The sequence below is a fragment of the Misgurnus anguillicaudatus genome, unplaced genomic scaffold, assembly GCF_027580225.2.
Source record: "Misgurnus anguillicaudatus unplaced genomic scaffold, ASM2758022v2 HiC_scaffold_34, whole genome shotgun sequence".
NCBI lineage: Eukaryota > Metazoa > Chordata > Actinopteri > Cypriniformes > Cobitidae > Misgurnus > Misgurnus anguillicaudatus.
The window spans coordinates 1,681,613-1,707,510 of NW_027395284.1; the positions used below are offsets into that span (position 1 = coordinate 1,681,613).

At 35.8% G+C, this 25,898-nt stretch overlaps 3 non-coding genes across 3 annotated transcripts; all 3 read left to right on the forward strand.

Moving 5' to 3' along the window:
- The first annotated feature begins 149 nt into the window (after positions 1-149).
- LOC141363461 (U1 spliceosomal RNA) lies at positions 150-314 on the forward strand. Its single transcript, XR_012368952.1, has one exon. It is a non-coding gene; the product is annotated as a U1 spliceosomal RNA (small nuclear RNA).
- Positions 315-9,956: 9,642 nt separating this feature from the next.
- Positions 9,957-10,147, forward strand: LOC129434859 (U2 spliceosomal RNA). Its single transcript, XR_012368967.1, has one exon. It is a non-coding gene; the product is annotated as a U2 spliceosomal RNA (small nuclear RNA).
- A 1,073-nt stretch (positions 10,148-11,220) lies between these two features.
- LOC141363462 (U1 spliceosomal RNA) lies at positions 11,221-11,385 on the forward strand. Its single transcript, XR_012368953.1, has one exon. It is a non-coding gene; the product is annotated as a U1 spliceosomal RNA (small nuclear RNA).
- Positions 11,386-25,898: the final 14,513 nt, after the last annotated feature.

Here is a 25,898-nt window from a genome sequence, read left to right on the forward strand (position 1 = left end):
GGAACCCCAACCGAGGTGGTACGAAAAAAAGTATCGGGTACTACGAAGTGATCCCAATGGAAAAGCTCCCAAAAGTAAGCTGACCCGACCCAAACTAAACCAAACCGTGGGGTACTATGCAATGGAAAAGCGCCAAAAGGCTGTTGCTCATACTTACCTGGCAGGGGAGATACCATGATCATGAAGGTGGTTCACCCAGGGCGAGGCTCAGCCATTGCACTCCGGTTGTGCTGACCCTTTGCGAATTCCCCAAATGTGGGAATCTCGACTGCAAAATTTCTGATAGTGGGGGACTGCGTTCGCGCTCTCCCCTGGCCTTTGTGTTAAAAATAGATTCGTTTGTCTTTTTACGGAAAATCCAAGAGACGCCTAACCACGGCACAAGAACGCATTGGTCATCAAAAAGCGGCTATTAAACGACTACATAACTTCTAATAGACCGCGAATATGTGTCTAGGCTAAAACAAGGCTTAATTTGGGCTGTCAGTGAAAATCTAATAGACGTTTGACCGTTCCCCAAGTATAGACTGGCCATTAAATAGAACCACAATCAAACAGCTACATGTCTAAGAGACATTCAACAAAATAATGCTTAGATGATTCTTTTACTTACAATGTAAGCGGTTCTCAGGAATGGCAATCATCCAAACTAATAAATTATAAAGCTTTTAAAAGAAAATGACAACCGTTAAACAACCTAGACAACGTTGGGCAGTACAAAATGCTTAGAAATACAAGACAAAACGAAATATTGTACATGAATGTACATTAAAACAAGCCAACAAATCTGCCAATGGGCTAAGACAATTTTTCTTGAATTAGGTGTTTAAATCTAGATTTGTTTCTAACCCCTTTGGCAGATTTATTTGCTTGTTTTAAGCCCAAATTCACTTAAATTTTATGTTTTTTCTCCCGAAAGGCTAGGCTTATTTTCTTATGTCCTTTTGCTCATCAAAATAATGCATCTTATTTTAAGACTTTTTAGATATTTGCATAGTTAAAAAGGATTTTTTGTGCAATGTATTCATTCATTCGCTACCCTTCATACTACAGCTGTCGAAAAACCACAGCAACGTCGACAGACCTGGAAGCAAAGCTGTATTTGTTTAACTTGCAAAGACAACGGGTAAAGTATTTTCTTGATTACCTAAATGACTTGCAGTAAGAAAATATTTCAATTTATAATAATGATAATTCTGTCATCATTTACTCATCCTCGTGTTGTTTTAAACCTGTATGCGTTTGTTTTTTCTGATTAACACAAAAGAAGATATTTTGAGGAATGATGGTAAACCCACAGCAGATAGTGACCATTGACTTCCATAGTAGGAATAAAAAAATATGATGAAATTTAATAGGTACCATCGACTGTGTGCTAACCATAATTTTTCAAAATATTTTCTTCATCATTTATCACGATAATTCCAAAATATTTTTTTTCCTACTATGGAAGTCAATGATAATGTATTTCATTATTTGCTTTACAAGCCTGAAAATGATAGGTTGGAATCCAGGCGACAGGATTCTATGGTAGTCAAAAACAGGCAAACAAGTAAAATAATTACCATTTACTTTTAAAGCATTTTGAAATTTGCTTGCTTATGCTGGGAGTAAAGGTATTTAATGCAGTGCGCATCCTGTTTAAAAGGTAAGGTATGATTCTTTTAAAGCTGACACATTTGCCACATTAAAATAACAGAAATGTACTGTTTCAACATTTTGGAGCCGGTGTGTCTGTGTTCTTGGGGCACATCTAAATGTAAGAGCAGAATTGCTTAATATTCTTCTCTATTTCTTGTATAGGTCAATTATGAGTGAAGAACCGTTCACCAAATGAAGACCACAGCCAGGTGACGGGATTGTGTGGTAATCACAAACAGGTTGAAAATTGAAGTTCTGTGTGTTCTTTTTGTACTTTATTTCTGCAGGTAAGCACCATACCGTAAGCTTCATTCCCTTTATAACAGGTAAGGTTCATACTGTTTTATTCTTTTATACTGTTTTATTTTAAATCATTCAGTAAATGCAAAGTTAAACCGATGGTGTTTTTAATCTAGATTTGAAAGTGCCTACTGTTGAAACACATCTGATCTCATCTGAAGCTGATTCCAGCTATACAGGTTCATACTGTTGTATTCTTTTATACTGTTTTATTCGTACTGTTTTAAATCATTCAGTAAATCTAAAGTTAAACCGATCATACTGTTGTATTCTTTTAAACTGTTTTATTCGTACTGTTTTAAATCATTCAGTAAATGCAAAGTTAAACCGATCATACTGTTGTATTCTTTTATACTGTTTTATTCGTACTGTTTTAAATCATTCAGTAAATGCAAAGTTAAACCGATGTGTTTTTAATCTAGATTTTAAAGTGTCTTCTGTTGAAACACATCTGATCTCATTTGAAAGCTGATTCCAGCTACAGGTTCATACTGTTGTATTCTTTTATACTGTTTTATTCGTTCTGTTTTAAATCATTCAGTAAATGCAAAGTTAAACCGATCATACTGTTGTATTCTTTTATAATGTTTTATTCGTACTGTTTATTCAGTAAATGCAAAGTTAAACCGTTGTGTCTTTAATCTAGATTTAAAAGTGCCTACTGTTGAAACACATCTGATCTCATCTGAAAGCTGATTCCAGCTACAGGTTTATACTGTTGTATTCTTTTATACTGTTTCATTCGTACTGTTTCAAATTCTTCAGTAAATGCAAAGTTAAACCGATGTGTCTTTAAATCTAGATTTAAAAGTGCCTACTGTTGAAACACATCTGATCTCATCTGAAAGCTGATTCCAGCTACAGGTTCATACTGTTGTATTCTTTTATACTGTTTTATTCGTACTGTTTTAAATCATTCAGTAAATGCAAAGTTAAACCGATCATACTGTTGTATTCTTTTATAATGTTTTATTCGTACTGTTTATTCAGTAAATGCAAAGTTAAACCGTTGTGTCTTTAATCTAGATTTAAAAGTGCCTACTGTTGAAACACATCTGATCTCATCTGAAAGCTGATTCCAGCTACAGGTTTATACTGTTGTATTCTTTTATACTGTTTTATTCGTACTGTTTTATATTCTTCAGTAAATGCAAAGTTAAATCGATGTGTCTTTAATCTAGGTTTAAAAGTGCCCACTGTTGAAACACATCTGATCTCATTTGAAAGCTGATTCCAGCTACAGGTTCATACTGTTGTATTCTTTTATACTGTTTCATTCGTACTGTTTTAAATCATTCAGTAAATGCAAAGTTAAACTGATGTGTTTTTAATCTAGGTTTAAAAGTGCCTACTGTTGAAACACATCTGATCTCATCCGAAAGCTGATTCCAGCTACAGGTTCATACTGTTGTATTCTTTTATACTGTTTCATTCGTACTGTTTTAAATCATTCAGTAAATGCAAAGTTAAACCGTCGTGTTTTTCATCTAGATTTAAAAGTGTCTACCGTTGAAACACATCTGATCTCTTCTGAAAGCTGATTCCAGCTCCAGGTGGCATATTAACTGAATGCTGATGCACCTTGTATTTCGATTGCTTTGTATGCTTGAAACATGTGAAGAATTGACAATAAATAATCTTTATCAAGTGTTATACATTAAAAAGTGGATAAGTAACAAAAATGTCACTCCTGACAGCTGATAAATTAATGTTTTTTTATAGCACCATTGAGGCGAGCACTTTTCAAGGCAAGATTCTTTATAGAACCTTATAAAAAGTTTCCATATAGTACCAAAAAACGGGTTCTGCTGTGGTTACATGCTGAGGAACCCTTATTTGGTACTTTTTAGGAGCATTTGTCTTAAGAGTGTTGCATAGGTTCGAAACTTTCAAACTTGAAACCAAATAGAAGGGTCACACTGTTTTTTTTTTGTGGAGTGGACATGAACAAGCTGCAGGCATTCAAATGTTATTTGTAATTTATTGTCTTATTTCATATTTAAAAAATAGCTATACAACTGGTGTTCCTCAATTTTAGGGCCTATTTTGTTTAGTATATCAGTTTTGTTCAGTTTTTTATGTGCATGCAAAAAGCAATCAGCAAGCAAATTAACTGAAGCTTTACCTTCATGTTCTTTTTGTGTAAGTGATAACTGTTTCTGTATGTATTTTATGTATTTGTATGTTTTTTACACGTATAGAGTGAAATGCACACGGTGAGGAATGGACCCAGACCTTCAGTGCCAGACCTCTGACCCGTTAACCTCCATCCCGACAGCCAGCGCCTTCTCCGGCTCCCATTGCGGTATCGCTTCTCGGCTTTTTGGACAAGAACAAGTGGACACCGGGGACTACAAGTTTAAATGGATTTTTGACCTTCGGAAATGGAAGCGAGGCTTGCTCCGTCCACTCCGTTCATCGACTCGGGCGCTTTCCGGGCACAAATAAGGTGAGTTTAAAACCAGAGTTTGCTTCTTTTGTGCGTGGTTGCCAGTTTGGTTTCCAATCCGTGATCTATATGATGTTGCGCGTTCTATAATATGTTTCTCGTTCGCTCAGTACTTTTGTGTGTTTCTATTCCACGTAAAGCTAACACCAAAACGATTGTGGAGAGCGCTATATAGATTGTTTTCAAAGAAAAAACAACAACGAGAAACAAACCCATGTTAAAATGGGTCAAATTATTTAGGCGGAGCACGCTGTCGCGTTGAACAAAGACAATGGCGCGTGCACACAACGAATGTGTATTGTGGAAAAGTTTGGCCCATATGCAGGTTCCCATGTGTCTTCGGTGGATACTAAAAAGATAAACATCTGCCCGGTGATCTAGTTTGTAGACAATATTTTTATATATGCAATCGAAGTGAATTTAAACAAGCAAAAAATCGGCCAGTGGGGTAGGACAGTTTTTCTTGAAATAGTATTTATGGGAAAAGTTCACGACTTTTTTTCTTACCCTTTAGGCAGATTTATTTGCTTGTTTTAAGCATAAAATAATCATAAACAGGAAAACGAATTGTATAGGCGGAGCACACGGGTTTTTTTTTTCGTTCAAAGAAAAAAAGCAGCGTGGCACGAAGGAATGTTTGACTGAAATGGAATTTCGCCCTCTATTTTCCTTACAAACATAAACCAGAGAGAAGGGCCAGATGGCATCGTGTTGTACCTTGTATTCGGTGATTGAAATCGAAAAAAAAATCGAATAGATCTATATATAAACACAATTGTTTTGTTGAACAGAGACAATGGCGGCATGCTCCAGCGTCGCCTATATGCCCATTTCACAAAATGGCGGCTTTGACCGGAAGTAGGGAAAACATTTTACTGTAATGACGGGGGTCGTTGTCCAAAGTGTGCCCATTTGAAGAAGTACATACACGTTTTACTTCTCATTTCTTTAGACTGAATAATTGTTTCTTATTAATTCCAAAGTATGTGACGTGATGATCTAATCGTATGTGTTATTCCTCGTTTGCTTGCATGTGTAACCTTTGGTTAAAGGTATGAAAAGGAACCGACTAGGTCACCTGGGTTATTTATTCACACAGGAAAATAGATTGAACCCAAGAGAAAAAATAAACAAACAAAAAAGTTACAAAAATATGAAAAGGACCCTGCTGGTTCGGATGGGATTAAAGACAGAGACGTGACTCTCCAAAAATAGTACAAATTTATTTTTTACAGAAAGTGCTTAAAAATATTTAAAAGATAAAATTTACGGCCCACCGGTTATTTACCCACAATTGGAGAGACTAGATTAAATCCACTTTTTAACAGAAGGGACAAACCACACAGCAAATCAGTGCATAGTTCTTAAAAGCAGTGACGAACCAAAAATAAACCAAAACACACAAACATACTCTCGCCTTCTGTTTAAGTCTCAAAAACCACCGCTCAGATATTACATGTGGAAATAGTTATATAAATGGTACATACACTTATATACACACGTAAAGAAAGAAAAAAACTGCAGGACAGCAAAATACAGTTAACTCCCGATGACTATTTAAACAGCGTCCAAGCGGCTCACGGAGCAAAAATACAAAGCCTTTTAGTTTAATAAACTTCCACAAAAAATAAATATCAAATCCTTACGCAAACATGTATGCGACGAGACTTAAATCATGCAAAACATGAATGGTAACCAGACGTGCTTGTTGTGTACAGGGAGTGCATTTATTTGTAAACTTTTGCTAAATCAAAATGGTTTATTTTTTATTTTACTTTTTTACCTGGGTTTTTGGGAATACTTTTATATATTTCACAGCTATATAATTGGTTATAATAACGCACTTTTTGTTTATGAGCACGTTGAAATACATTAACACAGGATAATGCGGCAACAAATCAAATGTGCATTTAAATGCAACAAGCAAAATAAATAAAGCAAATCCATGCAAGCAAACGAGGAATAAAACACACCGCGATTAGAAAATCAGATCGCATACTTTGTAATTGAAAATAAATAATAATTAATTCTAAAGAAATAAGAAGTAAAATGTGTAAGTATTCCTCAAAATGTGCTTTGGACCAAGACCCCGTTCATCACAGCAAACGGGAGCAGACCCGAATAGGTATGTCTAGTTGTTTTATTTAAAATGTCCAGCCGTCTGTAAATTCATGTTTGGAAGAAAAAAGTAAATTAAGGTCTGTCTTGCTGTTATTGTCTTGTTTTCTAGTAAATATCTGACAATTCTTAAATCGAGATGCATTTACTTGTTACGCAAAGTGGCTTAAGATGTTATGTATTGTAATAATTGAAATAAATTACAAAAATCAACAGGTTTATATTTAAAACAAGTAAAAATATCTGCCGGCGGGGTAAGAAAAATAAACTTAATTTCAGTTTCAACTTAATTCAATAATAAACTCAATTTAGGTTTATTTCCCTTAACCCACTGGCATATATTTTTACTTGATTTAGGCCTTAACCTATTACATTTTAGAATTGATTTCAGTAAACAAGACTTAAAATCTAAGCCACTTTGCTTAACAAGAAAATGCATCTCGATTTAAGAATTATTTTTTTACTCGAAAACAGGAAAAAAGTAGCAAGTAAACGAACAGATTTGGATGTTTAAAACACTTAAACACTTTTTTCACTCTACCCTTCATATTACAGCTGTCGAAAAACCACAGCAACGTCGACAGACCTGGGGCCCGTACCATGAAAATGGTTAAACAAACTCAGGGTTACAGGATTAGTTTCAGGTTGACAAAACCAAGCCAATGTGCAGGCCTTGTTGGTAAAAGCTATTTTCATGGTACCCAAAACCCAGGATTTGCACAAACTAATCCTAAACAAAGCTGGCTAACCAACTAAACCAGCTTCATGGTATAGGCCCCTGGAAGCATAGCTGTTTGCTTGTTGCGTTTAAATGGACATTTGATTTCTTTACCAGCATTGGATTTAGACCATTCAATGAGAATAGTTAACAGCGTTCATTATGATTGATAAGCCCTTAATGGAGAATGAAGTCTGCATACATTAAAAGCCTTATTTTATTCCAAAATGTATGCGACGAAACTTAAATCACGCAAAATATGAATGGTAACGAGACGTGCTTGTTGTGTACAGGGAGTGCATTTATTTGTAAACTTTTGCTAAATCAAAATGGTTTATTTTTATTTGCTTTTTTTACCTGGGTTTTACCAGGTTCGCATTCCGGACATTTTTAATCCACAGTGTATGCAGTTATTTAGTAGAAAATGATATGCTGTTTTTTGGTAGAATTTTGTGTGAGCTAAAGAAAGTGATGCCAACCCAGCAAATACAAAAACGTTATAAAAACGTTTTGTGTTTGCTGGGAATACTTTTATATATTTCGCAGCTATATAATGAATTATAATAACGCACTTAGGCGGAGCACACGGGTTTTTTTTTCGTTCAAAGAAAAAAAGCAGCGTGGCACGAAGGAATGTTTGACTGAAATGGAATTTCGCCCTCTATTTTCCTTACAAACATAAACCAGAGAGAAGGGCCAGATGGCATCGTGTTGTACCTTGTATTCGGTGATTGAAATCGAAAAAAAATCGAATAGATCTATATATAAACACAATTGTTTTGTTGAACAGAGACAATGGCGGCATGCTCCAGCGTCGCCTATATGCCCATTTCACAAAATGGCGGCTTTGACCGGAAGTAGGGAAACATTTTACTGTAATGACGGGGGTCGTTGTCCAAAGTGTGCCCATTTGAAGAAGTACATACACGTTTTACTTCTCATTTCTTTAGACTGAATAATTGTTTCTTATTAATTCCAAAGTATGTGACGTGATGATCTAATCGTATGTGTTATTCCTCGTTTGCTTGCATGTGTAACCTTTGGTTAAAGGTATGAAAAGGAACCGACTAGGTCACCTGGGTTATTTATTCACACAGGAAAATAGATTGAACCCAAGAGAAAAAATAAACAAACAAAAAAGTTACAAAAATATGAAAAGGACCCTGCTGGTTCGGATGGGATTAAAGACAGAGACGTGACTCTCCAAAAATAGTACAAATTTATTTTTTACAGAAAGTGCTTAAAAATATTTAAAAGATAAAATTTACGGCCCACCGGTTATTTACCCACAATTGGAGAGACTAGATTAAATCCACTTTTTAACAGAAGGGACAAACCACACAGCAAATCAGTGCATAGTTCTTAAAAGCAGTGACGAACCAAAAATAAACCAAAACACACAAACATACTCTCGCCTTCTGTTTAAGTCTCAAAAACCACCGCTCAGATATTACATGTGGAAATAGTTATATAAATGGTACATACACTTATATACACACGTAAAGAAAGAAAAAAACTGCAGGACAGCAAAATACAGTTAACTCCCGATGACTATTTAAACAGCGTCCAAGCGGCTCACGGAGCAAAAATACAAAGCCTTTTAGTTTAATAAACTTCCACAAAAAATAAATATCAAATCCTTACGCAAACATGTATGCGACGAGACTTAAATCATGCAAAACATGAATGGTAACCAGACGTGCTTGTTGTGTACAGGGAGTGCATTTATTTGTAAACTTTTGCTAAATCAAAATGGTTTATTTTTTATTTTACTTTTTTACCTGGGTTTTTGGGAATACTTTTATATATTTCACAGCTATATAATTGGTTATAATAACGCACTTTTTGTTTATAAGCACGTTGAAATACATTAACACAGGATAATGCGGCAACAAATCAAATGTGCATTTAAATGCAACAAGCAAAATAAATAAAGCAAATCCATGCAAGCAAACGAGGAATAAAACACACCGCGATCAGAAAATCAGATCGCATACTTTGTAATTGAAAATAAATAATAATTAATTCTAAAGAAATAAGAAGTAAAATGTGTAAGTATTCCTCAAAATGTGCTTTGGACTAAGACCCCCTTCATCACAGCAAACGGGAGCAGACCCGAATAGGTATGTCTAGTTATTTTGTTTAAAATTTCCAGCCGTCTGTAAATTCATGTTTGGAAGTTTTTGTCTTGTTTTCTAGTAAATATCTGACCATTCTTAAATCGAGATGCATTTACTTGTTAAGCAAAGTGGCTTAAGATATTATGTGTTGTAATAATTGAAATAAATTCTAAAAAGCAACAGGTTTATATTTAAAACAAGTAAAAATATCTGCCGGTGGGGTAAGAAAAATAAACTTAATTTCTGTTCCAACTTAATGCAATAATAAACTCAATTTAGGTTTATTTCCCTTAAACCACTGGCATATATTTTTACTTGATTTAGGCCTTAACCTATTACATTTTAGAATTTATTTCAGTAAACAAGACTTAAAATCTAAGCCACTTTGCTTAAGAAAATGCATCTCGATTTAAGAATTCTTTTTTACTCGAAAACAGGAAAAAAATACAAAGTAAACGAACAGATGTGGATGTTTAAAACACTTTAACACTTTTTTTTCACTCTACCCTTCATATTACATACTACTTCATATTAGAGTTAAATGCCCGCTAGCCTCCACCCCGAAAGCCAGCGCCTTCGCCGGGTCCCCTTTGGCTGCGTCTATTGCGGTATCGCTTCTCGGCCTTTTGGCTAAGATCAAGTGTAGTATCTGTTCTTATCAGTTTAATGTCTGATACGTCTCCTACCCGGGGACTATACGTTAAATGGATTTTTGACCTTCGGAAATGGAAGCGGAGCTTGCTCCTTCCACTCCATGCATCGACGTGGTATTGCAGTGTTTCCATGAACGGTGCGCTCCCCTTCTCGGGGACAAATAAGTTAGGTAAAAAACAGAATTTGTTTCTTTTGTGCGTGAATGACAGAGTGTTTTTTAATTCGTGTGTTTTAAAAGTGCTGTGTATTCGTTGGCATTATTGGTTTAACGAAAAGCTTGCATGGAAATGAACACGCTGATAACGAAATGTTTTTGTAATGTATTTAATTATTTTCCTTACAGTTTGCGGAGGTGATACCAGGACGAATTAAACAGCCTCGACACAGCTGAAGGCGCAAGAAAATCGTACGAGACAGTTTGGGATGTTAAAAACACCTGAAAACTTTTTTTCCACTACCCTTCATACTACAGCGGTCGAAAAACCACAGCAACGTCGACACGCCTGGAAGCATAGCTGTATTTGTTTAAGACAACGGGTAAAGTATTTTCTTGATTACCTAAATGACTTGCAGTAAGAAAATATTTTAATTTATAATGATAACTCTGTCATCATTTATTCATCCTCGTGTTGTTTTCAACCTGTATGCATTCGTATTTTGGAGGTGACACGATGACGACTTAAACATCATCGACACAGCTGAAAAAGCGAACGAGACAGATTGGGATGTTCAAAACACCTGAAAACTTTTTTTTCACTGTACTACAGCTGTCGAAGAACCACAGCAACGTCGGCAGATCTGGAAGCATAGCTGTATTTGTTTAACTCACAACGACAACGGGTAAGTCATTGAGCCCTTGTGTTTTTATTTATCCACGTTCTAAAATTGCTATGCTTTCGTTGTTTCTCGATTGCTCTGTACATTTCTTTGTTTCTATTCCACGTAAAGTTACTTTGTAATAACGAAACGATATATTGAAATGCGCTATTTAAATCCATTTGATTTAAATTGTTTCACGTTTTTCTCTCTGCACGGTTTAACCGGGCTGGGAACGGAAAATGGGTAGATCTCGAAGAATATTTGGTTTCAGACCTGGCTTCGTGCGCCTTTCCACCTGGTCACACACAGTAATGAAATGGTAGTCGGACGGCCTTCGGGGGCGCCGTCGATGCGATCGGTCACAGGAAGATGCGGCCGTCTGGCCTCAAAGGCTGTTGCTCATACTTACCTGGCAGGGGAGATACCATGATCATGAAGGTGGTTCACCCAGGGCGAGGCTCAGCCATTGCACTCCGGTTGTGCTGACCCTTTGCGAATTCCCCAAATGTGGGAATCTCGACTGCAAAATTTCTGATAGTGGGGGACTGCGTTCGCGCTCTCCCCTGGCCTTTGTGTTAAAAATAGATTCGTTTGTCTTTTTACGGAAAATCCAAGAGACGCCTAACCACGGCACAAGAACGCATTGGTCATCAAAAAGCGGCTATTAAACGACTACATAACTTCTAATAGACCGCGAATATGTGTCTAGGCTAAAACAAGGCTTAATTTGGGCTGTCAGTGAAAATCTAATAGACGTTTGACCGTTCCCCAAGTATAGACTGGCCATTAAATAGAACCACAATCAAACAGCTACATGTCTAAGAGACATTCAACAAAATAATGCTTAGATGATTCTTTTACTTACAATGTAAGCGGTTCTCAGGAATGGCAATCATCCAAACTAATAAATTATAAAGCTTTTAAAAGAAAATGACAACCGTTAAACAACCTAGACAACGTTGGGCAGTACAAAATGCTTAGAAATACAAGACAAAACGAAATATTGTACATGAATGTACATTAAAACAAGCCAACAAATCTGCCAATGGGCTAAGACAATTTTTCTTGAATTAGGTGTTTAAATCTAGATTTGTTTCTAACCCCTTTGGCAGATTTATTTGCTTGTTTTAAGCCCAAATTCACTTAAATTTTATGTTTTTTCTCCCGAAAGGCTAGGCTTATTTTCTTATGTCCTTTTGCTCATCAAAATAATGCATCTTATTTTAAGACTTTTTAGATATTTGCATAGTTAAAAAGGATTTTTTGTGCAATGTATTCATTCATTCGCTACCCTTCATACTACAGCTGTCGAAAAACCACAGCAACGTCGACAGACCTGGAAGCAAAGCTGTATTTGTTTAACTTGCAAAGACAACGGGTAAAGTATTTTCTTGATTACCTAAATGACTTGCAGTAAGAAAATATTTCAATTTATAATAATGATAATTCTGTCATCATTTACTCATCCTCGTGTTGTTTTAAACCTGTATGCGTTCGTTTTTTCTGATTAACACAAAAGAAGATATTTTGAGGAATGATGGTAAACCCACAGCAGATAGTGACCATTGACTTCCATAGTAGGAATAAAAAAATATGATGAAATTTAATAGGTACCATCGACTGTGTGCTAACCATCATTTTTCAAAATATTTTCTTCATCATTTATCACGATACTTCCAAAATATTTTTTTCCTACTATGGAAGTCAATGATAATGTATTTCATTATTTGCTTTACAAGCCTGAAAATGATAGGTTGGAATCCAGGCGACAGGATTCTATGGTAGTCAAAAACAGGCAAACAAGTAAAATAATCACCATTTACTTTTAAAGCATTTTGAAAATTGCTTGCTTATGCTGGGAGTAAAGGTATTTAATGCAGTGCGCATCCTGTTTAAAAGGTAAGGTATGATTCTTTTAAAGCTGACACATTTGCCACATTAAAATAACAGAAATGTACTGTTTCAACATTTTGGAGCCGGTGTGTCTGTGTTCTTGGGGCACATCTAAATGTAAGAGCAGAATTGCTTAATATTCTTCTCTATTTCTTGTATAGGTCAATTATGAGTGAAGAACCGTTCACCAAATGAAGACCACAGCCAGGTGACGGGATTGTGTGGTAATCACAAACAGGTTGAAAATTGAAGTTCTGTGTGTTCTTTTTGTACTTTATTTCTGCAGGTAAGCACCATACCGTAAGCTTCATTCCCTTTATAACAGGCAAGGTTCATACTGTTTTATTCTTTTATACTGTTTTATTTTAAATCATTCAGTAAATGCAAAGTTAAACCGATGGTGTTTTTAATCTAGATTTGAAAGTGCCTACTGTTGAAACACATCTGATCTCATCTGAAGCTGATTCCAGCTATACAGGTTCATACTGTTGTATTCTTTTATACTGTTTTATTCGTACTGTTTTAAATCATTCAGTAAATGCAAAGTTAAACCGATCATACTGTTGTATTCTTTTATACTGTTTTATTCGTACTGTTTTAAATCATTCAGTAAATGCAAAGTTAAACCGATCATACTGTTGTATTCTTTTATACTGTTTTATTCGTACTGTTTTAAATCATTCAGTAAATGCAAAGTTAAACCGATGTGTTTTTAATCTAGATTCAAAAGTGTCTTCTGTTGAAACACATCTGATCTCATTTGAAAGCTGATTCCAGCTACAGGTTCATACTGTTGTATTCTTTTATACTGTTTTATTCGTTCTGTTTTAAATCATTCAGTAAATGCAAAGTTAAACCGATCATACTGTTGTATTCTTTTATAATGTTTTATTCGTACTGTTTATTCAGTAAATGCAAAGTTAAACCGTTGTGTCTTTAATCTAGATTTAAAAGTGCCTACTGTTGAAACACATCTGATCTCATCTGAAAGCTGATTCCAGCTACAGGTTTATACTGTTGTATTCTTTTATACTGTTTCATTCGTACTGTTTCAAATTCTTCAGTAAATGCAAAGTTAAACCGATGTGTCTTTAAATCTAGATTTAAAAGTGCCTACTGTTGAAACACATCTGATCTCATCTGAAAGCTGATTCCAGCTACAGGTTCATACTGTTGTATTCTTTTATACTGTTTTATTCGTACTGTTTTAAATCATTCAGTAAATGCAAAGTTAAACCGATCATACTGTTGTATTCTTTTATACTGTTTTATTCGTACTGTTTTATATTCTTCAGTAAATGCAAAGTTAAATCGATGTGTCTTTAATCTAGGTTTAAAAGTGCCCACTGTTGAAACACATCTGATCTCATTTGAAAGCTGATTCCAGCTACAGGTTCATACTGTTGTATTCTTTTATACTGTTTCATTCGTACTGTTTTAAATCATTCAGTAAATGCAAAGTTAAACTGATGTGTTTTTAATCTAGGTTTAAAAGTGCCTACTGTTGAAACACATCTGATCTCATCCGAAAGCTGATTCCAGCTACAGGTTCATACTGTTGTATTCTTTTATACTGTTTCATTCGTACTGTTTTAAATCATTCAGTAAATGCAAAGTTAAACCGTCGTGTTTTTCATCTAGATTTAAAAGTGTCTACCGTTGAAACACATCTGATCTCTTCTGAAAGCTGATTCCAGCTCCAGGTGGCATATTAACTGAATGCTGATGCACCTTGTATTTCGATTGCTTTGTATGCTTGAAACATGTGAAGAATTGACAATAAATAATCTTTATCAAGTGTTATACATTAAAAAGTGGATAAGTAACAAAAATGTCACTCCTGACAGCTGATAAATTAATGTTTTTTTATAGCACCATTGAGGCGAGCACTTTTCAAGGCAAGATTCTTTATAGAACCTTATAAAAAGTTTCCATATAGTACCAAAAAACGGGTTCTGCTGTGGTTACATGCTGAGGAACCCTTATTTGGTACTTTTTAGGAGCATTTGTCTTAAGAGTGTTGCATAGGTTCGAAACTTTCAAACTTGAAACCAAATAGAAGGGTCACACTGTTTTTTTTTGTGGAGTGGACATGAACAAGCTGCAGGCATTCAAATGTTATTTGTAATTTATTGTCTTATTTCATATTTAAAAAATAGCTATACAACTGGTGTTCCTCAATTTTAGGGCCTATTTTGTTTAGTATATCAGTTTTGTTCAGTTTTTTATGTGCATGCAAAAAGCAATCAGCAGGCAAATTAACTGAAGCTTTACCTTCATGTTCTTTTTGTGTAAGTGATAACTGTTTCTGTATGTATTTTATGTATTTGTATGTTTTTTACACGTATAGAGTGAAATGCACACGGTGAGGAATGGACCCAGACCTTCAGTGCCAGACCTCTGACCCGTTAACCTCCATCCCGACAGCCAGCGCCTTCTCCGGCTCCCATTGCGGTATCGCTTCTCGGCTTTTTGGACAAGAACAAGTGGACACCGGGGACTACAAGTTTAAATGGATTTTTGACCTTCGGAAATGGAAGCGAGGCTTGCTCCGTCCACTCCGTTCATCGACTCGGGCGCTTTCCGGGCACAAATAAGGTGAGTTTAAAACCAGAGTTTGCTTCTTTTGTGCGTGGTTGCCAGTTTGGTTTCCAATCCGTGATCTATATGATGTTGCGCGTTCTATAATATGTTTCTCGTTCGCTCAGTACTTTTGTGTGTTTCTATTCCACGTAAAGCTAACACCAAAACGATTGTGGAGAGCGCTATATAGATTGTTTTCAAAGAAAAAACAACAACGAGAAACAAACCCATGTTAAAATGGGTCAAATTATTTAGGCGGAGCACGCTGTCGCGTTGAACAAAGACAATGGCGCGTGCACACAACGAATGTGTATTGTGGAAAAGTTTGGCCCATATGCAGGTTCGCATGTGTCTTCGGTGGATACTAAAAAGATAAACATCTGCCCGGTGATCTAGTTTGTAGACAATATTTTTATATATGCAATCGAAGTGAATTTAAACAAGCAAAAAATCGGCCAGTGGGGTAGGACAGTTTTTCTTGAAATAGTATTTATGGGAAAAGTTCACGACTTTTTTTCTTACCCTTTAGGCAGATTTATTTGCTTGTTTTAAGCATAAAATAATCATAAACAGGAAAACGAATTGTATAGGCGGAGCACACGGGTTTTTTTTTCGTTCAAAGAAAAAAAGCAGCGTGGCACGAAGGAATGTTTGACTGAAATGGAATTTCGCCCTCTATTTTCCTTACAAACATAAACCAGAGAGAAGGGCCAGATGGCATCGTGTTGTACCTTGTATTCGGTGATTGAAATCGAAAAAAAAATCGAATAGATCTATATATAAACACAATTGTTTTGTTGAACAGAGACAATGGCGGCATGCTCCAGCGTCGCCTATATGCCCATTTCACAAAATGGCGGCTTTGACCGGAAGTAGGGAAAACATTTTACTGTAATGACGGGGGTCGTTGTCCAAAGTGTGCCCATTTGAAGAAGTACATACACGTTTTACTTCTCATTTCTTTAGACTGAATAATTGTTTCTTATTAATTCCAAAGTATGTGACGTGATGATCTAATCGTATGTGTTATTCCTCGTTTGCTTGCATGTGTAACCTTTGGTTAAAGGTATGAAAAGGAACCGACTAGGTCACCTGGGTTATTTATTCACACAGGAAAATAGATTGAACCCAAGAGAAAAAATAAACAAACAAAAAAGTTACAAAAATATGAAAAGGACCCTGCTGGTTCGGATGGGATTAAAGACAGAGACGTGACTCTCCAAAAATAGTACAAATTTATTTTTTACAGAAAGTGCTTAAAAATATTTAAAAGATAAAATTTATGGCCCACCGGTTATTTACCCACAATTGGAGAGACTAGATTAAATCCACTTTTTAACAGAAGGGACAAACCACACAGCAAATCAGTGCATAGTTCTTAAAAGCAGTGACGAACCAAAAATAAACCAAAACACACAAACATACTCTCGCCTTCTGTTTAAGTCTCAAAAACCACCGCTCAGATATTACATGTGGAAATAGTTATATAAATGGTACATACACTTATATACACACGTAAAGAAAGAAAAAAACTGCAGGACAGCAAAATACAGTTAACTCCCGATGACTATTTAAACAGCGTCCAAGCGGCTCACGGAGCAAAAATCAATCAAGCACTTTATTGTCACATGGTACAAGTACCAGTGAAATTATCCATCAACCTGTCCATACATACAATACATGAACTGACAAGGGGTAGACAGAACAGGTTGACAGGGCATTAGGAAGAAATACAGCATTACATGAGGGAGGGTAGGTTAAAAAAAAAAAATACAAACCCCCAGACTATGCTCCAAAGGGAGTACAGTCTGGGAACAGGGAAAAAAAAACACCTCAGCAACATAAGCACATAGTACACCTTACAACATGAACAACACACAAAACTTGCAACACGTTAGGTAAGGAATGGGGGTAGAGATAGCCCAGCAAGGCCAGCAGCCATCCGGTCCTGCAGCCATGTTAGGCGCTGGTCACAGACCCGTCTGTCCCGCTGAGGGGTACGAAGCTGCGAAGGCGAGGGATCTGGGTACTGGGTGGTGATTGCATATATATATATATATGTGTGTAAGAGTTCGTGTGTGTGTGTAGGCCTTGAGAGAGTCGCTTTGCCCGGCATCCCAAATCTCGGTGCCTCAGTCCGCAGGTTGTTAAAGCGTTAACACAGCAATTGCCATGGAGACAACCTTGATTAGGTCCAAACAGAGTCAACAATCATCAGGTGTCTGTGGGAGAGGGGGTAGGTAATGCAAGAGATGTCTCGCTGCAGTGCTCTTCCGAGGGAGTTGTTGTTCCAGCAGCGGCCTTGGCCGAGGCCAGTGCTGGATAAGGGGGCCGAAAGCAGATAAGATTGCAATTATTTGGTCTTGGGGCGAGTAGCCGCATTCCTTTACACAACTACTCTCTTAGTCCATTCTGGTCCATCAGTTTTCTCAAATCCATTAACATCTCCTTGATGTTTTTCAAATCCGTTTGCATCTCCTTGATGGTATCCATATTGCGGGTCATTTCCAAGTTGTTATCCAAAATGCGGTTAATAGTCCCAGCCTGAGCGCTGACCGCTCTGCCCACCGCTTCAATCATCCCGGGCAGCTTTTTTGGACTTTTGGCAGCTGTCACCGTTTTCTTAATTTCTCGATAAACCAGGGCAAAGCATAATCCAGTCAGCAAACCCCAGGTTATCATGGTTCCGAATAGATAGATATCTTCAACGTCCTCCACGGAAAGAGCCGCCAGACACACGACCCGCCACTTCTCCCATGCGTCCATCGTGTAGCCAGCAGCGAACGTTCCGGCAGGGCAGACAGGTTCCCCCGAACCCAAGCTTCTCGTCGAGAATATGGTGTCAATTGCGTTGAGAGACCAGTTGATCAAATCCATGATTTTTAGTTTTCAAGAGCAGTGCGGAGAGAGTCTCTCAAAGTTAAGACACAAAACTATACAACACGATAGGAGCAAAGCAGGGAAGGTACGGGGAGGAGAGGAGATAAAATGCGACCGCCTTCGCTGAGAGCCAAACGAGAAAATACAAAGCCTTTTAGTTTAATAAACTTCCACAAAAAATAAATATCAAATCCTTACGCAAACATGTATGCGACGAGACTTAAATCATGCAAAACATGAATGGTAACCAGACGTGCTTGTTGTGTACAGGGAGTGCATTTATTTGTAAACTTTTGCTAAATCAAAATGGTTTATTTTTTATTTTACTTTTTTACCTGGGTTTTTGGGAATACTTTTATATATTTCACAGCTATATAATTGGTTATAATAACGCACTTTTTGTTTATGAGCACGTTGAAATACATTAACACAGGATAATGCGGCAACAAATCAAATGTGCATTTAAATGCAACAAGCAAAATAAATAAAGCAAATCCATGCAAGCAAACGAGGAATAAAACACACCGCGATTAGAAAATCAGATCGCATACTTTGTAATTGAAAATAAATAATAATTAATTCTAAAGAAATAAGAAGTAAAATGTGTAAGTATTCCTCAAAATGTGCTTTGGACCAAGACCCCGTTCATCACAGCAAACGGGAGCAGACCCGAATAGGTATGTCTAGTTGTTTTATTTAAAATGTCCAGCCGTCTGTAAATTCATGTTTGGAAGAAAAAAGTAAATTAAGGTCTGTCTTGCTGTTATTGTCTTGTTTTCTAGTAAATATCTGACAATTCTTAAATCGAGATGCATTTACTTGTTACGCAAAGTGGCTTAAGATGTTATGTATTGTAATAATTGAAATAAATTACAAAAATCAACAGGTTTATATTTAAAACAAGTAAAAATATCTGCCGGCGGGGTAAGAAAAATAAACTTAATTTCAGTTTCAACTGAATTCAATAATAAACTCAATTTAGGTTTATTTCCCTTAACCCACTGGCATATATTTTTACTTGATTTAGGCCTTAACCTATTACATTTTAGAATTGATTTCAGTAAACAAGACTTAAAATCTAAGCCACTTTGCTTAACAAGAAAATGCATCTCGATTTAAGAATTATTTTTTTACTCGAAAACAGGAAAAAAGTAGCAAGTAAACGAACAGATTTGGATGTTTAACTTCTTCCACCCTGAAGCTATTTTGGGGATTTTCGCCTGGATTTGGCCTACCCAATTTCAAAAGCTTCCCATACCCACATGCAGAGGTTTACATACAAATGTTTGGTATCATTTTACAGGAAACCCTTTGAAATTACATAAAACACTGTTGAAAGTGCTAAACATGGTTGTATGTGATGTCAGTCCTCTAATAAACACAAAAATAAATAGGCGCTTTTTGATGTTTTTTTTCTAAAGTTTTTATTTAAAAGTGTATAACTCTGGCCCTGAGTGCCTCAGCTCCCTGCAGACAGTTTTGTTTGATTCCAGCAATTGCCAGCTTACAGAGGAAAAAAGATTTTTTTCTCTATCATAATCTATGCAAAAGTTATTTTACTCCAACTGATGGGAGGAATAATACCCTTTTTGTATACAATTTCTGCCTAAAAACATTTGAAGTGCTCCCATAACCACATACAGTGGAATAAATGCAATTGCTTTATATCATTTTAAAGAAAACCCTTTGAAGTTACATAAAAAGCTGCTGTTTGTGACAAATAGTGTTATTTATGTTGTTTTTCATATGATGAAACACCAAATTTTCTTTTTATATGTTGTAAATACTGCCTCTGATAGTGTATAACTCTGGTTCTGGGTGCTCTAGCAGACTGCAGACAGTTCTGGTTGTTACCAGCAGCAGACAGTAAACACCCAAAAAAAGAATGATCTCTTTAGCATGTCGCATTTAAAAGTTATTTTCATTTTACTGAAGTGTCCGAAAATACATTTTTCATATAAATATTAATTTTTTGTTTTGGACATATAATAAATAACAAGGGATTATTCATGCACACAACCTAAGAAAATGCTGTGAATGGACTCATTTTTTAGAGTAGGACCTAAGAGAAAAGATGGTGTATCATTTGTGGCTATATGTGCTATCTGAGGCAGTCCACACTCAATTATCCCATATGTTTACAAAAGACGGTTTTTTACCTTATTATTCATTCAACTATTGTTGGATATGTGTTGATAATAGAACAAAAATAACGCTGTAGCCTTATTCCTGAGAATGAGAGCTTTCATTTGATATAAGACTTGCCCATGTTTGTCATACTTGAAAAATATGAAATATGTGAATATTAAATCATATAAAAAATTATGGGGGGGGGGGGTGATAGTGTAAATTAAGTGTAAATAACTTTCTTACAGTAAAAGATTTCTCAAAGTGATGCATATCTGGAGAAAGTAGAGAGTCTAAGCTTTCAAACAGTATCTCATATGTGTTACTGGGGTCCATGGTGGACCATTAAAGATTAAAAGAATATTTTATTTGAGTCAAAATACGAAATTTTGTACCCGGGACTGGGTCCTCAGGGTTTAAGAGGTTAAAACACTTAAACACTTTTTTCACTCTACCCTTCATATTACAGCTGTCGAAAAACCACAGCAACGTCGACAGACCTGGAAGCATAGCTGTTTGCTTGTTGCGTTTAAATGGACATTTGATTTCTTTACCAGCATTGGATTTAGACCATTCAATGAGAATAGTTAACAGCGTTCATTATGATTGATAAGCCCTTAATGGAGAATGAAGTCTGCATACATTAAAAGCCTTATTTTATTCCAAAATGTATGCGACGAAACTTAAATCACGCAAAATATGAATGGTAACGAGACGTGCTTGTTGTGTACAGGGAGTGCATTTATTTGTAAACTTTTGCTAAATCAAAATGGTTTATTTTTTATTTGCTTTTTTTACCTGGGTTTTACCAGGTTCGCATTCCGGACATTTTTAATCCACAGTGTATGCAGTTATTTAGTAGAAAATGATATGCTGTTTTTTGGTAGAATTTTGTGTGAGCTAAAGAAAGTGATGCCAACCCAGCAAATACAAAAACGTTATAAAAACGTTTTGTGTTTGCTGGGAATACTTTTATATATTTCGCAGCTATATAATGAATTATAATAACGCACTTAGGCGGAGCACACGGGTTTTTTTTTCGTTCAAAGAAAAAAAGCAGCGTGGCACGAAGGAATGTTTGACTGAAATGGAATTTCGCCCTCTATTTTCCTTACAAACATAAACCAGAGAGAAGGGCCAGATGGCATCGTGTTGTACCTTGTATTCGGTGATTGAAATCGAAAAAAAATCGAATAGATCTATATATAAACACAATTGTTTTGTTGAACAGAGACAATGGCGGCATGCTCCAGCGTCGCCTATACCCAGCTAACAGGGAACGTTCCCACAACATTCGCTAACGTTTTTTAAAAGTTCTTTAAAGGTTAGAGCAAAACGTTTTTAACACAACGTTTATGCAACGTTCTTATAACGTTATTAAAGGTTGAATAACGTTCTTATGATGTTGATGAACAAACGTTCTTAGAACAACGTTCTCAGAACGTTCCCTTGAGGTTATTTCTAAACGATGAAGGTTGTCATAATGTTACGGAAAAACGTTCTTAGACCAACGTTCTCAGAACGTCCTTTTGAGGTTATTTCTACACAATGAAAGTTCTCTTAATGTTACGGAAAAACGTTCTTAGAACAACGTTCTTGGAACGTCCTCTTGAAGTTATTTCTAAACAATGAAGGTTGTCATAATGTTGTGAGAAAACGTTCTTAGAACAACGTTCTCGGAACGTCCTTTTGAGGTTATTTCCTCACATTGACAGTTCTCTTAATGTTACTGGAAAACATTCTTAAAACAACGTTCTCGGAACGTCCTTTTGAGGTTATTTCTACACAATAAAAGTTCTCTTAATGTTACGGAAAAACGTTCTTTGAACAATGTTGTCGGAACGTCCTTTTGAGGTTATTTCCTCACATTGAAAGTTCTCTTAATGTTACTGGAAAACGTTCTTAGAACAACGTTCTCGGAACGTCCTTTTGAGGTTATTTCCTTACATTGAAAGTTCTCTTAATGTTACTGGAAAACGTTCTTAGAACAACGTTCTCGGAACGTCCTTTTGAGGTTATTTCTACACAATAAAAGTTCTCTTAATGTTACTGGAAAACGTTCTTAGAACAATGTTCTCGGAACGTCCTTTTGAGGTTATTTTTAAACGATAAAGGTTGTCATAATGTCACGGGAAAACGTTCTTAGAACAATGTTCTCGGAACGTCCTTTTGAGGTTATTTCTACACATTGAAAGTTCTCTTAATGTTACGGGAAAACGTTCTTAGAACAACGTTCTCGGAACATCCTCTTGAGGTTATTTTTAAACGATGAAGGTTGTCATAATGTTACGGGAAAACGTTCTTAGAACAATGTTCTCGGAACGTCCTTTTGAGGTTAATTTTAAACGATGAATGTTGTCAAAATGTTACGGGAAAACGTTCTTAGAACAACGTTCTCGGAACGTCCTTTTGAGGTTATTTCTACACATTAAAAGTTCTTTTAATGTTACGAAAAAACGTTCATAGAACAATGTTCTCGGAACGTCCTTTTGAGGTTATTTCCTCACATTGAAAGTTCTCTTAATGTTACTGGAAAACGTTCTTAGAACAACGTTCTCGGAACGTCCTTTTGAGGTTATTTCTACACAATAAAAGTTCTCTTAATGTTACGAAAAAACGTTCTTAGAACAATGTTCTCGGAATGTCCTTTTGAGGTTATTTCCTCACATTGAAAGTTCTCTTAATGTTACTGGAAAAGGTTCTTAGATCAACGTTCTCGGAACGTCCTTTTGATGTTATTTCTACACAATGAAAGTTCTCTTAATGTTACGTAAAAACGTTCTTAGAACAACGTTCTTGGAACATCCTCTTGAGGTTATTTTTAAACAACAAAGGTTGTCATAATGTCACGGGAAAACGTTCTTAGAACAATGTTCTCGGAACGTCCTTTTGAGGTTATTTCTACACATTGAAAGTTCTCTTAATGTTACGGGAAAACGTTCTTAGAACAACGTTCTTGGAACGTCCTCTTGAGGTTATTTCTAAACGATGAAGGTTGTCATAATGTTACGAGAAAACGTTCATAGAACAATGTTCTCGGAACGTCCTTTTGAGGTTATTTCCTCACATTGAAAGTTCTCTTAATGTTACTGGAAAACGTTCTTAGAACAATGTTCTCGGAACGTCCTTTTGAGGTTATTTCTACACAATAAAAGTTCTCTTAATGTTAAAGAAAAACGTTCTTAGAACGACGTTCTCGGAACGTCCTTTTGAGGTTATTTCTACACATTGAAAGTTCTCTTAATGTTACGGGAAAACGTTCTTAGAACGACGTTCTTGGAACGTCCTCTTGAGGTTATTTCTAAACGAAGAAGGTTGTCATAATATTACGGAAAAACGTTCTTAGAACAATATTCTCGGAACGTCCCCTTGAGGTTATTTCTACATGACGAAAGTTGTCATAATGTTACGGGAAACGTTCTTAGAACAACGTTTTTGGAACATCCTCTTGAGGTTAATTTCTAAACAATGAAGGTTGTCATAATATTACGGAAAAACGTTCTTAGAACAACATTCTCGGAATGTCCCCTTGAGGTTATTTCTACATGATGAAAGTTGTCATAATGTTACGGGGAACATTTTTAGAACAACTTTTTTGGAACGTCCTCTTGAGGTTATTTCTAAATGATGAAGGTTGTCATAATATTACGGAAAAACGTTCTTAGAACAACATTCTCGGAATGTCCCCTTGAGGTTAATTCTACATGATGAAAGTTGTCATAATGTTGCGGGAAACGTTCTTAGAGCAACGTTTTTGGAATGTCCTCTTGAGGTTATTTCTAAACCATAAAGGTTGTCATAATGTTACGGGAAAACGTTCTTAAATCAACGTTCTCGAAAAGTCATGTTGAGTTTATTTCTACACGATGAAGGTTATCATAATGTTAGGAGAAAAATTTCTTAGAACAACGTTCTCAAAACGTCCTGTTGATTTTATTTCTACTTGATGAAGGTTGTCAAAATGTTAAGAATTTTTTTTAGTAGAAAACGTTCTTAGAACAACGTTCTTGAAACATCCTTTTGATGTTATTTTTACAGTACTTGATGAAGGTTCTCATTTTGTTAAGAGAAAACATTCCTAGATCCAGCATTTTCTAAACTTCCTTTTGATGATATTTGTACTTGATGAAGGTTCTTGTAATCTTAAGAGAAAACGCTCTTGTTTTAAAATAAAATAAAAAAAAACAAGATCATTGCACATCATTTGTCATTAATCCAAGTAATAAGAACAATTACAGACTCTAAAATTTACCCCCAGGTAAGCACCTATATAAATGTACCAGGCCAAGAGCTTAACATTAAATAATAGTTGCAACTACATGCGTTAGCCTAGTGCTAACTAGACATTCAGAACACTCTGAGATGTTTGTTGGTCCAAATAAAGTAGGTACTGAACCATCTTTCAGGGTCAAACGTTTCGCAAATCCTGCCTTGAACTCACCTAGATTGGAGAAGCAATCATCAGTAAAATAACAAAAAAGGGGTTTTTATCCTCTGAATTTGATTTATCTTCATGGTAGTGAAAACAACACAAACTTGCCCTTACAGCGTAAAACACAGTGTGTTAGACATGATGTTAACACACCAACTAGTGTAAGGGTCTGTGTGCAGATCAGGGTTTTCATTTCTCCCGTGCAAGACTGTAGTCTTATGCAAAGTATTGCCTTTATATGTAAATAGACAACAGGTCAGAGATTCAAAAAGAAAATGTATGTAACATGGTTCAACTCCCTACTTTAGAAACTTGTGTGTTTGCACACCATAGATGGACAGCTACATGACACACTGCAATAAAGGTAATTTTCGATATTGAAACTGCCTGGCACTTTAATATCAATTTGTTGAAAATGACAAAAAGACAAAAAATGTGGCATGGCTTTACATTTGGAAGATTATGTCACCAAGTTGAGCCCCCTGTGTGTGTATAACCCATGCAGGTTATTGCCTACAGTTGTGCAAAGGCCTGTTGTCCTGTACACTATGAACCAGGAAGGTTTTTTTTGGTGAACTGTGTACATGACATGTACAAAAGCTTTGACAATCAGAGAGACATTGTGTGATTGAAATGGTACAGAAAAAAACGAGAAACTAAGTTGGAATGGAAGATGCTCAATCATTCATATACATTACATGGTCAGATGATGCTAGAAAGAATCAAGCCACAGAGGAGAAAACCAATAAGTGCATAAGAATTTTAATGAAATTTATGTGATGGATAGGTTGCCCTTAAATTAAGGTGACCAGCTTTTTCAAATGACAAGTACGGACATGTCCTAATGATTAAAATATCCTTGAAATCTTATTTGTTATTGTCTAGAAATTTAAAAACAGGGTCAAAACCTTTTTAAATGTTTTCATCTTTTATGTGGGTTATGGAGAACACACCAAAAACGGGGACATCCTTAAATTAATTTTTTTTTTAATTTATGGGAAAAGTGGATCACTGTTTTGAATCTTGACTTAATTATAAAAAGAAATTATAAACACTTACAGGAGCAAAGTAAATGAAATTAAAAAAAAAATACAAATATTAAAGTAGTATCTAAAAAATAACGAAAATGTGAAGCATCTTGTTTATGGAATCTATCTATATAAT